Genomic DNA, 15,514 nt, shown 5'->3' on the forward strand with positions numbered 1-15,514 from the left:
ATGGAAAAATGGCTCAAAATCATTGTAAAAATATGTTTGCACAAACATACAAGCGTAATGGAAAATGGAAAAATGGCTCAAAATCATCATAAAAATACATTTGCATGAACATATTAATAAGGGATGTTCATGTGAACATCCCTTATTTTAACTAAATATGTTCGCACAAACATATAATTCTTTTATGTTCATGTGAACATCATTAATGAGTTTTCATGAACATACATAAAATTGAATATGAGAATTTTGCATCATTTCGTGATTTCCTTCGTGCCACAAAAGTGGTACCCAATATTGTGGGTTCACCCACCTCCTCAAATCATCATTATTGATAAGGGTAGTAGAGAAGAACAGAAGGAAGAGGAGAAAACCCCTAAGGAGCAGGATGCAATACAGACATTAGTGAACTTGCCTACCTTAGGGACTCCTACCAAAAAGCTAAGCACTAATACAGTACCATTGCAGATTTTAGTACCAAGATCAAGCTCCACCAAGGTTGCAAGAGTACTTCACTATGGAGACCCTACACTTGATGAAGAAATAGCCATACCTAGTTATGATTCCAAAACAATGAACCTAGCTCAAATAAATGAAGTGCAAGAGGCACTAGAGAGAATGAAGAAACAAGAGATACTCAAAAATGAGTATAGACAGAGGCAAGAATTTGTGGAAATCAAAGATATATTCCTTGATGCATTTAGCTTGCAAGTACCTAATGAAATCCCACCCATCATGAGGCAATTTTCCAATATAGTGGACTAGGTATAAAATGAAGACCTTGATACTAATGCTAAGTTATTAGAATGGTCAGAAAAGAAGTTTCAAATGAAAGTTAATGAGAAGATATCTAGTGAAATAGCACTTTACAAGTTGAATTGACTAAGAAGGTTGAGAAAGTGAAATAGTACTTGAGAATATCTTCTTTTTGTACTCAAAATTGTGTGACTCATCATTCTTCACACAAGAAACTAGCCAAAGAATTCTGATCTTGGAATGAAATCTCAATATTTCTTGCATACAGCTACCCAAAGATCTAGCTCAAAGTGAGAAGCATTTTGCAACTATGCTTCACACATAGAAAGAGTTAGCTATATTGACAGCAAAAGAGGCCAATGTCAAGGCCAAATTCATACAAATTCAATCTTCCATTACCCCACGTTTAGAAGTACTCCATAAGGAAATGGCCTATGTAGAAAAATTTCTAAAGAAAGACCTGGAAATCTTTCTACTTTAGAAGGCCTTGTACATCTTGTAGTAGAGACAACCATCCAACAAAAATTACTAGAAATTACTTTAGATAATTGGGATGCTTCTTTGAAGATGATTATGATTATGGAGGTAAATAAAACATTTTTGGCTAAATATTTTATTCATTCTTAGGACACTTTGACATAAGTGTCAAAAAGGGGGAGATATTTATTGTGTAAATAAGAATAAGGAGATGTAAATAAGAATGGGGAGATAATACATTCTTTCATGGAAGTAATAAAGAATATCCAAAGGGGGAGATATTCAAATTTACATTGAAGTAATAAGGAGATACAACGAAAAGGATGCAAAATTGCAAGAAGATGTAAAAGGAGGAGAAAAAACAAAGGCAAAGTACACAACAATGCAGAAATATGTTACATAGAAACAGAGGCAAAAGAATGACAAGGCAGACAAGACAAAGAGTATCAGATACATCAGCATGAGACAAATTTAGCACAATAGTTTTGGTTATAGAAATGGCACATCAGTTCAGGGGAAGTTACAAGATTTTGAGGTATACAAAATTTTGAACAAATTTTTGAAGTCTTGTACATATGTTGAACAAAATATGTAGTATACTCATAGAGATCAGATTTATAATTCTTAGTTAAGTGTTTTTTCCACTCATGTCAAAGGGGGGGATTGTTAGTCTCAGATAGCTTTTGACAATTGAGTGTCAACACACTTAACCAATTCTCAAAATGATGCTGAGTATAATACAGAAGCTAAGCTATAGTGTGTACCGAGCCAGAGAATTCAATAGGTGCCAAGTGAACATCAAGTGCTGAGTGAACTTCAGGTGTTGAGTGAACTTCAGGTGTCAAGTGAAGTTCAAGTGCTAAGTGCTAAGTGATGTCGAGTCACTTAGGTGTCGAGCAGAGTATAGATGCCAAGCGAAACATAATTGATATAGGAGTTGAGCGAGACAAAATTTTGATGTGTCGAGCATCAGCAACTGGTAAGTGTCAAGTAACACAAAATTAGCATATGAGCTTTCGCCTTCACACACTCAAATGTAAACCATTTTAGAAGCCAACATAAGATGAATCTCAAAGGATCTTGAAGATAAGATCGAATCTTTTGCATTACCTATGTAATCAGCATGTAGCCAATAAGAAAAATGGAGAAGACATTCAACTAATAGGAAAAGTGCAAGAATTGAGCAAGAAATGAAGAGAAAATATTGATCGTAGATTCATACCTAACCCTAAGTCTTAAAAAATCTTTAAAAGGAGGATGAAACCCCATTGTATGCGTGCAAGAAGAAGATGTGAGAAGTGTATGGGTGAATTACTTAGAGAAGAGTAGAGTAGCATTGCAGAATCCAATTGATCAAGAACATAGTATCAGAGTTATGAAGAGTGACATATTAGATCAAGCAAGGATCAGAGTAGTCAGAGCTGAACAAGGATCTAGAATCAGCAATTAGGGATTGCAAGTCATTAGGTCAAAACATTCTACCATACTTTCTAACCATTGTATTATGAGAATAGAAATCCTATGTTGATAGGTTGTCTTAGCAGCTATATTGGTTTAGCAGCCATATTGTAGATCCTTAATAGGATTGTAAATCCTTTAATAGGGTAGCATTCCAAGTGAATGTTTCTAAATCCTTTAACTGGGTCATTTTTAGCAGGGTGTAAAGTCTTTAACAAGATAGGCCTTTCACAGGGTAGACCATTGGAAGTGGTTAAACTTTGTAACCTTAAAAAATTACATATTGCTACAGTGATACTTTGTGGGTGTCATCCTCACCCCAATTTTCTCTTCTCATTTTGGAGGGTTTCTAAGTTACCAAATTTTGTGTTATCTATTTTTCATGCATGACTTGAATTTTATGTTTATTAGATGAATTAGATGCATGAAAATGTTTTTAGTTAAAAGGTTTTAAAGAGGTTAAAGTTAGTTACTTTTGATTCACCCCCACTCTCAAAAGTAAACCTTCCCACTTGTTAATTCCAATAGTTTAGACAAGATAGACCCAAGAAACACACTTTATCCCTAGAAAGAAAATGGTAGAGAAGACACAACCTTTTTCCCACATCTTATACATATACGTGCACCTCACACACTCATGTCACCCCATAGATGGTGCCCATGTTTTTCATGTTTCCAAGGACTCAATAATATATGTTCAAAGTTTACCCTTGTAGTAGGGACATGTTTCATATACCACATTACAACATCCAGGTATACACCTATGGTGAGTATCTTCAAGAGAGATTCTCCCCCCTCCTTTGTCAAAGATTATTCCCCCTTTTCAAGGTGAATCGGGTGAGATTCTAGTCTAAGATGTGTTTAATAAGATTTCATTCATGATAACCCTTAGTGTTCTTGCAAGCATTATTTAGGCCTCTCGACCAAGCCAACACTTGCAAGTGTACACCATTGGAAAAGTAAGGCTAGGAGCAACATTGCTCAGTATAATAGACATGGCACTCTCAAGATATATGAAATGATATCAAGAAAGAGAAATTACCAAGGTTTTTAAATCTCTTGATTTTACAAAAATGACTTTATTATAGTGGGGTGGAATCATTGATGAAATATGTGTACCCACTTGGGTCATTCCAAGAGGTTGGATCACTTTGGTAGGTCTACTAAAGGTGACTTGGACTGATTGGCTTAGATCTAAGGTTTTAATTTTTTATTCTCTTAAAATAGAAGAGTGAAATCATCTAGCCTCATCACTTTACCCAAACATGCAAGAGATATTCATTGCCGCGATAACTCATCCTTTAGCAAAGTCTAGAAGCATCTAGGTTTCTAATTTTTTCATTAAGAGAAAAGAGCATACCCCCTTAACTAAAATGCTTTCTACTAAAATCACTACCTTTGCTTGCTTCCTCAAACATATATCTCTTAGCAACATCTAGGTTTCCAATTCATCCATGGTCATCACCTTCATGTAATGAAGAGCATAATCTCCTATTTTGATATCAAGACCCATAAGAAATTTTAACAAGGCCCTATTTAGACTAAGTTCTACAAAATAGTAAACAAACACAACATTTCAAGTGGGTTTGAGTAAAGATCTTCAAAAAATGTTCTTTGGAAAGCATCCTACAAGAAAGCCATCAATAAGTTATTTATATTTCAAAGAATCTTCGACATTCATCCTACAGATAATGTTAAGTTATTTGAAATCAGACAAAGATAGAATATTAGATCAATATCAGCATCATGAATGGCAAAAAAAAGAAAATTTACCCTAAAAACTATTTACTACACCTAAGTGTAAATGTGCTATAGAAAAAGGCAGATGTGCTACACAAATGTGCAAATGTGATATTCTATTATGTAAATGTGCTACAAGAATGTGCAGATAAGCTAATTTAATAGGAAGATGCACTATTCTATTATGTAGATGAGCATTATTCTATTATGTAGATGCACTATTTAACTATGCAAATGTGTTCTTTCATTATGCCAATGCACTATGTATTGATGCAAATGCATTGTTTTGATATGTAGATATGCTACAGAATGCATTAAATGCAACAAAAGACTAAACAAAATGTTGTTTTAGTAAATGCATTGTAAAAACTTGTAGAAGTGTCAAATAGATTATAAAAGCACCAAAATGCTATGCAAAAGCATTATTTCATCTATAAATGCTAAAAATTAGAAGAAGAAAAAATGTGATAAATCTAGAAGTGTGAAATTGAAAACAAGTTCTAGCCCTAAGGTGGGTGCTAGAAATATATGTGTAAAAATGGGTTACTACACACACTTCAACATGGTCTTTGCATGCTAGATTCATTCAGGGATGAATATGAGATGATTCATCTAGGATGATCTAGACAAGGTGACATGTTGTCTTCTACCTAGTAGGGGGTTGAATGTCTCCTTTCAAAACCAAGAGCTCAATGACCATAGACCTAGCTAGAACAAAGGATTTGAAATTATGGATTCATGTTAAGACTAGTCTAGAATTTTTTTGTAGTTTTCTATGAAAATAAAGAAAAAAATCTACTATGAGTTACAGGAACTAAGCTATGAAAATAAATTGTAATCTAATCTAGCATAGGTGCAGCTATTAATCTAGATTAGATGTAGATATTAATCTAGAGTGAACATGTGGAAGTATCAAATATGAGATATCAATGATTCATGACAAGCAAGAATGGCTTTAGTGCAAATCTTGTAGCATGCCAATACTCAAAGCTTGTATCTTTTGAAGTGAGAGATGAGAGCTCAATTTATGGAAACCCAGAATAAATCAGCGATGAAGATCAAATTGAATGGATAGTTGAGATCAAATGAGATTTTAGTTTGAATGGAAAGTTTCCATGTGAGGAGTTAATTGTTTTCTTTTAAAGTAAATGAGGTAGTTAACTTGCCTTATTTCCTTTTATGATTTAAGTTAACTCAAATTTTCCATTTTTGAACTCAAGAGGAGATATGAGAGAATATTTGAGATTATTTATTGAATATTCATCTCATATTTGAATATTTAAATTCAAATAATTTGGAAATGTGGAGATGGTTAATTCAAATAATAAATGAATTTCCCTTTACATGTATTTATTGACAAAAGGGTAATTAATTCAATAAAAGTTCTAAGACTCTTAAATTAAATTAATTAATTGAGTGGGTTTAATAGTCAATATTTTGATAACTAGGAATTTACTAGGATTTAGTAATTATTGCAACTTAATGATCTGCTACATTTGATATTCAAATCAAGTTGAGTCAATTAGGATCATAAATGCTTAGTGAATTAGGACTTTGTTGATCAATTAGAGATTAGGAGCAAATTAGTTGTTCAGACCAATGTTGGGGTATAACAATAGTCATAGTCAAATTATCCTTCTAATTATTAGTTGACCTAAAGGATGTAAAGGTAACTTCAAATGGTATCAACATTATTGTTGTGATAAAGTTGATAAGCTCACATTATTTGTACCCTTACATTTGCAAAACTATTCAAGTTTATCATACGTGTCATTGCAATAACATTATAATTTGATTAGTCTGGAAAAGATAAAAATAAATAAACAAAATTATGTCATTAATGAAACCAACTAGTTTTCATTTTTCTCATCCAATGTAGCTATTAATAATCAATACTATTAATTCTATAACATTTACTATTAAATCCATATAATCAAAACCATAAAGTATAAGCATTATTCAAATACTATGGTCACAACCATTGTCTAAATTAAATTAGGACATCAAGAATTTAGCACAATAAAATAAAATAAAATATGAAGAAACATTAATAGTGCAATTAAATATGGAAATAAAATAGAAAATAAAGTTGATTCTCATATATCTCTTCATTAAAATAGCTCATTCTAAAATTTCAAACATGACCTTCAACTACATTACATCATTGCATACTTCACTTCAATTGTCCATAGACAAAAAAATAATCTAGTCAAATATTTTATTTGCCTTATTGATATGCGCATATAAGAGCTATTTTGATTGAATTCATTTATACACATAAAGACAAAACACTCGTGTAGGAGGACACTAGCATTGCTTGATTTCCCTACAACTGAACTAAAAAGTTCAAACATAACCTTCAAACACATTACATCATTGCTTACTTCACATCAATTGTCTATAAACAAAAAAACAATCTAAATTTAATATCTTGTTTATCATATTAAATACTAATATCAACATATTCGAACTATTTAAACCTTAGTGTTGCCTGATTTCCCAACAATTGCTAGGCTAAAAAATGAATAAGAATTACAAAATATATAAAGTCCATTTAACAAATTTAAAAAGCAACGAAAATCTTCTCCATACTAAAATACTAAGCGACTGACTTGATGCCATTCAGGATATGAATCGCTTCATTTGTCGCATTGCAGAAAAGTAGGCATATTATTCAACGAGTGATGTGATTCTTATTCTTATCAATTTACAACATTATAATCTCCCATTAGTGCTTTTATAGTTAATTATCCCCTTTACTCTTTTATTTAATATATGCGTAATATTTGAGCTTAGCGGTCACGTCTAACAGTAGCTTGATGTATGAGACGATAGCTTAATTATAAGTTGTCTCTTATTAGTTGGTAGATCGAAATTACAAATCTTTTGAAAAAAAATTAGGTTCTTTTGTATTAGTACAAGTTTTAATTTGTTGCATTATTAATTTTATGTATCATTTAACATTTGCATAACATGTACTAACACTTTTTAAAGGAGTTCTTAGTTCATCTCAACTTTGCAAAACATTAATTGTAATTTGATTTGGTAGCGATATCACAATTAATTAATTGTAATTGTTTATATGTTATTTTACTTTGATTTTATTAATAATTTTTTTTCTTTTTTCTTTTTTTTTTTGTTAAAGGTATAGAATTTCTTCAATTAAGAATCAAGGACCGACAAATATCTGTATAGGATACGGTCCCAAACTCATCCCTTATGGTGTTGGATTATTTGCCTCAACAAGAGTTGATCCCTAGTGAGTTCATTCAGAATCAAACAACTTCACCAGCACACAAAGAGTCTATTGACTTCTTCTTTCTTTAATGGCATTATTAGATAAATGGTATGCAACTTACTATTTTCAATATTTTTATTAAAAAAATTAATTATATCTCATAATCATATGTAGTTCTAAATTGGAAAATGATCGTTGTCACTTTTTAAAATAAATAAATTATTGAAGTTGTTTAATTATACCTGGATAGGATAAGAAATATGTGTAATTTGTTTTTTGTTTTTTTTAAATTTTGTTTGTTTGTGTGTGTGTGTGTGTGTGTGTGTATTTATATGTGTAACACACACACACACGCACACACACACACACACACACACACACACACACAGAGAGAGAGAGAGAGAGAGAGAGAGTAGTGCCTCTCGTGTTTTCATTTTGATCTATGGTTATTTTGATCCTTGAGATACTCATTTTATCATTTGATTATTTGCATTATGAGATGCATTGAATACTATATATTATTTTGATTACTAGTGTCATATTTGCTAGATGTTAGATGGTGTTGCTATTTTAGTTTATCATATCCGCATAATGATGCTAGTGATGTTACATTATGCTTTATGATGATGTTTGGCCTATTTTGTATTCAAACATGGATTTTGGTTTATATGTTATCTAATGGAATTTATTGGACTCAGATCTAGTGTTCTTTTACATTGTGGATAACTTGTTTTCCTTCGACAGAAATATGCTCAAATGATAAATGAAGTAATTTACATGATTTAGTATATGATTATATGTTGTTATATTGTATTGCACCACTGTTATGCACGTGAATCGCCTATTGGTGATGCTACAAAGTGGTAACAAAGTCGTAGTCACTTGCTTGCAAGATCTACATGGTATCTTGTTCTCCTTCATCTGATTTTTGTGAACATTTGTGCTTCAACTATTTATATGTTGAGCATCTACACTTGATGTTTTCTTGTTTTACTGAATAGGTACTAGGTCCATTCACCCTGAGCTCAAGGTATGAGTGTGTACTTATATACTTGATAGTGACACAAAGAGATAGTGACTTTGACCATTCATTATAAGCCAATATTGTCCTTTTATGGACGATATATCTGTATTATTGATATTATAACCCTCCAATAATTGGTAAATCTAGATTCATGATACATTATGTGATCAACCCCATAAATGTGTCTATTCATTTAGGTCTCCATAATTGTTGCGAAAAGGGTTATTTTAAATGCTATAAATTAATTAAAGTTTGGAAGGGAGATTTTAATTAGCTATTTATTTAAATTTTATTGTCAGCCAATTTATCATAGTTGAATTCCAATAAATGGAATTATTTTATTAAATTTGGGAATCTCATTAGGCTATTACATGATTTAATTGTTTAACTTATGAGTTGTTTGAGTTAAAGTGCCCTTATAAGGAAAAAGTGAGTTTTAAAACATTCACTTCTTTTGGTTGGGAGGAAATTATGTTTTTTTCCAAAAAAACTTCTTGGAGAAATTTATTGTTTTTCTTTTTGGGTGTGACTCATTTGTTATATCTTTGTGAGGAGCATCTTTTTGGATTCAGGACAAGATTCCTCAGTTATGCCGAAGTTTCATTCCAGTCAACATCTGTGAGTTTTTGCTCTTCTTTTTATGACTTTGAGCTCATACGCTTGAGGTAGGGCTCTTGTGATCTTTGTTATTGCTGCATTATTTCCTTATTTCTTTATTGCTTTATGTTCACGGGATGAGAACTAGTGTTCCCTGATTGTTTCATTCAATTTCATTACCCAGTTGGGCATGAATGAGTTTTTTAAAATCATTTTTCATGCTAGAACTTTGAAGTTTTCATCCCATTATGCTACTGGAATTTTTATGTGACTGGATTGTGAATTGTATTAGACTTTTGGGAGTTTGGATAAGAAATGCAAATGGGTTTTTAATTTCATTCATTTATTAGAAGTTTAAATTTTGGGCATTTTTGGTGTCTACCTTGTTTTGTGTATCACCCATATTTTTGGTAAAAAATTGATTAAAATATATCTTATATTGGATTGGATTGTTCTGCATGTTTTTTACCATTCCATGCTTTTGCTTTTGGAATTTTGGATTTTTGGACAAATTTGCGATCTCAACATTGTGCTTGGTTGAGCTTTCCATATGCATGATTTTTGGCTTTTGCCTTGAGTTGGTTTTTCCTCTTTGCTTGAGTTAAGTGCATTTGAGTTGTGTGGTACTAATGTTAGATCATGCCACATGCACATTGAATGTTCTAGATTGGATTCCTATTGGACCCACACTCTTGGGTTGGGCCAATCGAATTATTGATGTTTTTGGAGGTTTTAGACTTGGTCTTTTGGGAGATTTAACATGTTGGGATTGTGTTGAGCATTAGGATTGAGTAGCTCTTGAAGGTATACCCAAGCACAAAGGGGCTCCAAGGTAACCATGCTAGATTTCTTAATTCATAATTGATAAGCTTAAGTAATAAATTGGGTAAAACTTAAATGAAAGATAAAAGAGAGTCTTTGACTACCTTGCCATCATTTGAGGATGTTGATATGGGTGTAGTACCTTTCCATTGTTTGAGGACTATTGCCCCACTTTTTACCATAGTCCAATTTTGCAAAGTGAAGGATTTAACTCGTATTGTGTATAGATCGGTCGAGTAAGTTGTTTCTTCTTTCCTCCAAGTGTTAAGTTTCTCCATCAAGGTTTCATCTTTTGTCTTTCCTCGCATTATATAGCTGGGTGGATATTCCTTATTGTCATGAGTCATACGGGCAGTCTAGATCCTTACTCGATGGAGATTCTTGAATAATTCTACATCAAATGAATTTACTTGCAAGTCATTTTGTTTCAAACTTATAGAAAGTTGGACTGGTGGAAAATCCAGTTTCATCTTCTCCTTGGTGGTTTTCACACCCCGAAGGTGAAACTCTACCGAGATTCCTAAATGAGATTCTTGAGCTTAAATGAAGAGAAGAAAATTATGTTATGGATAGATCATTCAATTGTTGCCATGTTTTCGCTACAGAAACCTTTCAAAACTCACTAAGATGATTAAAAAGGGCAACAACAAAAAACTCAGAAATGGCTTCTCCTCCGTGGGTTTCGAACCAAGAAGTCAATTTTCCGAAAAGGTGTTTGGAAAAGAATAAAGTGAGCCAGTGGGTCCCACCTTTCACTTGCAAAGTTGGTTTTATATTTTCCAAAGGCTTAAAGTAAAGTGATTAGGGCAAAGAAAGTAAAACAACGAGCATTGGCAAAAAATCGAGTTTCTTCTTCTCCTTAGCAGGTTTTCACACCCCGAAGATGAAACTCCGCAGGGATCCATAAATGCTATTGGAAGGCTGAAACAAGGAAAGGTAAGCCATATTATGGATGAATCATTCAAATATTATGATGTTTTCACAGCGGGAATCACTTAGAACTCATTAGGATGATTAGGATAAGCATCGACGGAAAACTCAGAAATAGTTTCTCCTTTGGCGAGTTTTGAACCAAGAAGTAAGTTTTCCAAAAAGGCCTAAATAGGAGGGTAAAGTTACTAGTGGGTCCCAATTTTTTCTTGCGAAGCCTTCTTTATTTTTTTCGAAGGCTTATAGTAAAGCGCTTAAGGCAAAAAAGGTAAAGCAAAAGCTTAGGCAGAAAAATGGAAATCGCCTTCTCCGGTGTGGGTTTTCTACCCTTGAGACCAATATTCTGCATCTAATGAAAAATCACTACTGCAAGCATGATAAGTGTTTGAATAGATCACTAGATGTGTTTGGGATTAAGGATGTTTTGAGCAGAATCTAGCCAAGCGAATTTTTCTCCAGGGGGTACTCTGTTCTTGATTTTTTGAAACTGGGTGAAAATGGAAAGGTAAGTCAGTAATAAAGGAGAGTTACCGTTGGGCCAACAAAAATAGTGAAATGATAAGGAAAAATCTGTTAGAACCCTTACATTTACTAACCCAATGGATTTATCCTTAAAGTCGCTCGCGTGGCGCAAATTATGAAATTTAACGGGCAGATCAAGGGCTTTCATATTAAGAAGAACATAAGAGAATTTCAAATCACCGCTTTACTATTATACTATTATATTGAATAGTTCTTCTAAGAAACTTCAAAGTTTAGGGTTCATTTTCTTACATTAGCACAGTTGTTGAATTTGTATCATTCTATATTAGGAAAGATGACATCAAGATTCTCTAATTTTGATGGGCTGGGTGGAATCAAGTCAACATGGCAGAGTATCTCTGATACTTCACTACGTTTCTTTGATATGCAAGATTTTCAGAGAAGGTGGAGAACTGAGCTGACTCACCCTATAATGGGGAAGCTCTGAGGAAGTGGACTGGTGGAAGCAGTCAGGTTTCCTATCACAGTACAAGCCCTGAAACTAATTATGGAATGTATCAATCATTACAATCTAGACACCAAGCAGATCTTATTTCCTGATCAAACAATATTGATTTCAATTGATAGGCAAGCGGTGGTGAATTGTCTACAGATTCTGAAATGAGAGGAGTTCTCTGAGCTAACAATCGGAGGAGCCATGTCTAAATTCTCCCTGAAGAAGATGGTGTGGCCGAAGGAGATCATGAATTCCTGGTTCCAAAAGCCCAGAGGGGCAAAGAGTAAGGTCCCTAAAATAGTGTTTGGCATGGATCTTAAGCTCGAAATTGTGAATATTTTGGTCCTCTTGCATCGACTAAAAGGTGAGGTAGAATCATTCAATTTTATAGAACAATACTTCTTTATGGTGTAAATTATCTGCTCAGACACACAGTATGTTGACTGGGCATATGAAGTTAGCGAACATCTTTCTAGGGCTCTCAGTGCAGCTAAGTTTTACAATTCATTTTATATGTCATCTTTCTTGACATATATGTTGGCTTCCCTATAACTATGGCCGAGACTCCCCAGAATAGATAATTTTCCCAAAAATGTAAAAAGTTATGAGTTTTATCCATGCTTGCAATTACAGAATAGCTATGCAGAGTATATTTGGGTTAATGATGCATTTACTATGAGAATCTACAAGGAACTTCAAGGGTGTCTAGAGTGGAGGTTCAGCCTAGAAGTGATGGCGGTCATCAACCAGTTTGGCTGTTATTTTATTCAATTCTCATCTTTTTCTTATTTGCGTCTTACATCATTTGATGGATTTCCCCTGAAGCTGCCTAGATATCCGGATGATATGATCATGCTCATCGAGGTCGTTAGGCAAGCAATTCAAGTAAATGTGCTGAGCACCAGTTTGAAGAAAAAGGGATATGAATTTCCCATAAAAGTTGGAGCATACAATTGCGAGTCCCGATCAGATGTGAAGAACATACTCAAAGCATTTGAGAACAAATACAGACTGGAGGAGTATGAAGTGATAAGGCCCATGTTTGATCCAAATGGGTATGCTAGAGATGTGCTTCAAATTGGAAGCATCTTCAAACATGTAACAACTATAGAAGATTACTGGGCTGATTGCAAAGATGAGCTAGAGAGCCAAGACCGTGCCTTTGCTAGACTCGCAATAGAACAAATAAAGACATAAGGCATTAATTTAGAGGTGGAAGGGCTAGAGGATGATGGGAAAAATATGTATAGTAATACATATTTGACCAAATTGAGAAGTACTCCAATTAGTTTTGAGCCATATGTTGATGTGGAGGAAGACCTTGATGCTATGATGGCTCAGATTATCAAAAGAATCGGGAAATGGGTCGAGTGGACAGTAAAAAAGGGTCAGAGTAGGAGCAATACCACTCAAGCTTCACCAGCCACTGTAACTCCCACTTCTTCTCAAAGTGCCACGCTTAGTCTTACAACTTCAACTGCTCCAACACCTTCTTAATCTGCAGGAGGAGGTGACCAACCCCCAGAGAAGAATATTTCGATAACTCCCACTTGCCAAGATGGTCCTCTGCCAGTTATTGGAACCCAAGCTAGCACTGAAGAAAAGAGGACTGAAGAGCTAAAAGATGGTGTTACTGCTCCAGTATCACCTCCTCATGTAGTTTCTCCAGTTTCACCTCCTCATGTGGCTGCTACTCCATCTCCTCATCATAGCCCTACTCCATCTGCAAGTGCTCTCCTTTTGAAGCCAACTGGTTCCCCCATTTAGATAGTAGAGATCAGAGATGAACAAAGCAGTAGCAGCGAATCCATTGAATCTAATGAAGCTGCAAGGAAAACTCAAGAACAAGAGAAAGTCTTGAGTTCTTCTAGGCTTCTATTTCAGGATCCTAAGAATCCATTTTCTGCTACTTCAGTGCCAATGACTCTGGTGAGGAAGAAGATGTTTAGTATAGAATCACTTGGGCCTATTTCTAAAGTAATCAACACATAATCCTGGCTAGAAGATACTCTAGAAAGAAAGAGAAAGAGGAAAGAGGAGAGTATCCCTATAAAGGATACTATGTCTCAAGTAGTTCGCCCTAGATTTACAATAGCAAAAGTTAAGAAGAAAAAAACTTTATCAATACTTGGGCAAGATCCAGAAATAGGACACTTAACAATGGAGGTAGAAAAGCCAAATAAAGTAGGGAGAATTGAGGACATGACACCTAAAGATTTGACTCTGCATTCGATTGATCTCGGAGAGGCCAGGCATGATACAAAGGTGGGCCTATGGAGATCAAGTAACGAGGTGATAGAAGAACAATTGGAGAACCTCAAATTGTCAAAAATCAAAATGAAAGCCGAGATTGAAGAATTGAAAATATTTATCAAGAAATTAGTTGTTCCATTGGCAACCATTACTGGTGTGCCTACTACTGAGAACCCTACTGCAGAAGAAGTGCAAGCCTTCATCTCACAGCTTCAAAAGGGTAGGCATTTTGGCTAGATCGGAAAAGAATGGATTAAGAAACTCAATGCAGATAGAGTTGTTCTAATTGATCAAATTGGAAATGTTATCCTTTGATTCGAAATTGAGAAGGATAATATCACTTCTAATCACAACACTTTGGCTGCAAAAAAGGCAAGGTGCGATGAATGTATTTCCCTCTTGAATATGGTCATCCAAATGAAGGCAAAAGAGGTAGTTGAAGCGAATATTTTGAAGAAGGGGATTGAGCCTCTATTTGAATGGCTTCAAAACATGGAATTCAAGTAGGAGATGATTCAAGAGGCTAAAGAAGGACTCAAAGAAACAAAGGAAAAAGTGAAGAAGATCCAAGACAGAGCATTTGAACTCATGCGAGGATTACACACTAACCCACAAAAAAATGGACAAGGAAAAGCTCTCATTGGGGTAGAAGTAATGAAAAATAACTTCTCCACATACTTGAGTAATCTATCTGGAATGACTTCAAGAGTTGCAGACACTTGGTGGATACGTACATGTGGTAGCTAGAGAATTGACAAGTCAGCTAAATGCAGTAAAGGAGTTGGCTTGGGAGCATTCAAAGTGGCTCTTAAGATTCACTAATGTACATGTGCCTAGTCACGAAGAAATGATCCCAATTATAGTGGCTGCAAAAACATATAGGGCAAAAAATAAAAAGGGAAAGAAGTCTAAGTAATTCATTTGACACTTCCTTTTCATTCTCTGATGTAAATTTTGCAAATTTTGTAAATTTTGTAATACAAAAAACTGGCATCTTGCCATTTGTCATGCTCAGAAGATGAACCGGTTAAAATTCCTATTGTAACGGTTATCTCTCAACTCTATATGTATGAAGTTGAATGATTAATGAAAGGATAGGAAAATTTTCATGTGAAGTACTGTTTGTTGCAGAGATAATTGAATGGTATTTTATTTCAATCATTTTTCGTTCCAGTATGTATTGTGATTAGTTAGTATTTCCTTTCAGTTTTATAGAGAACTAAGGAAGAATAGAGTTTCATTT

Source organism: Cupressus sempervirens, chromosome 5 (genome assembly GCF_028749045.1).
Source record: "Cupressus sempervirens isolate cs-2001-9-10 chromosome 5, ASM2874904v1, whole genome shotgun sequence".
Classification (NCBI taxonomy): Eukaryota; Viridiplantae; Streptophyta; class Pinopsida; order Cupressales; family Cupressaceae; genus Cupressus; species Cupressus sempervirens.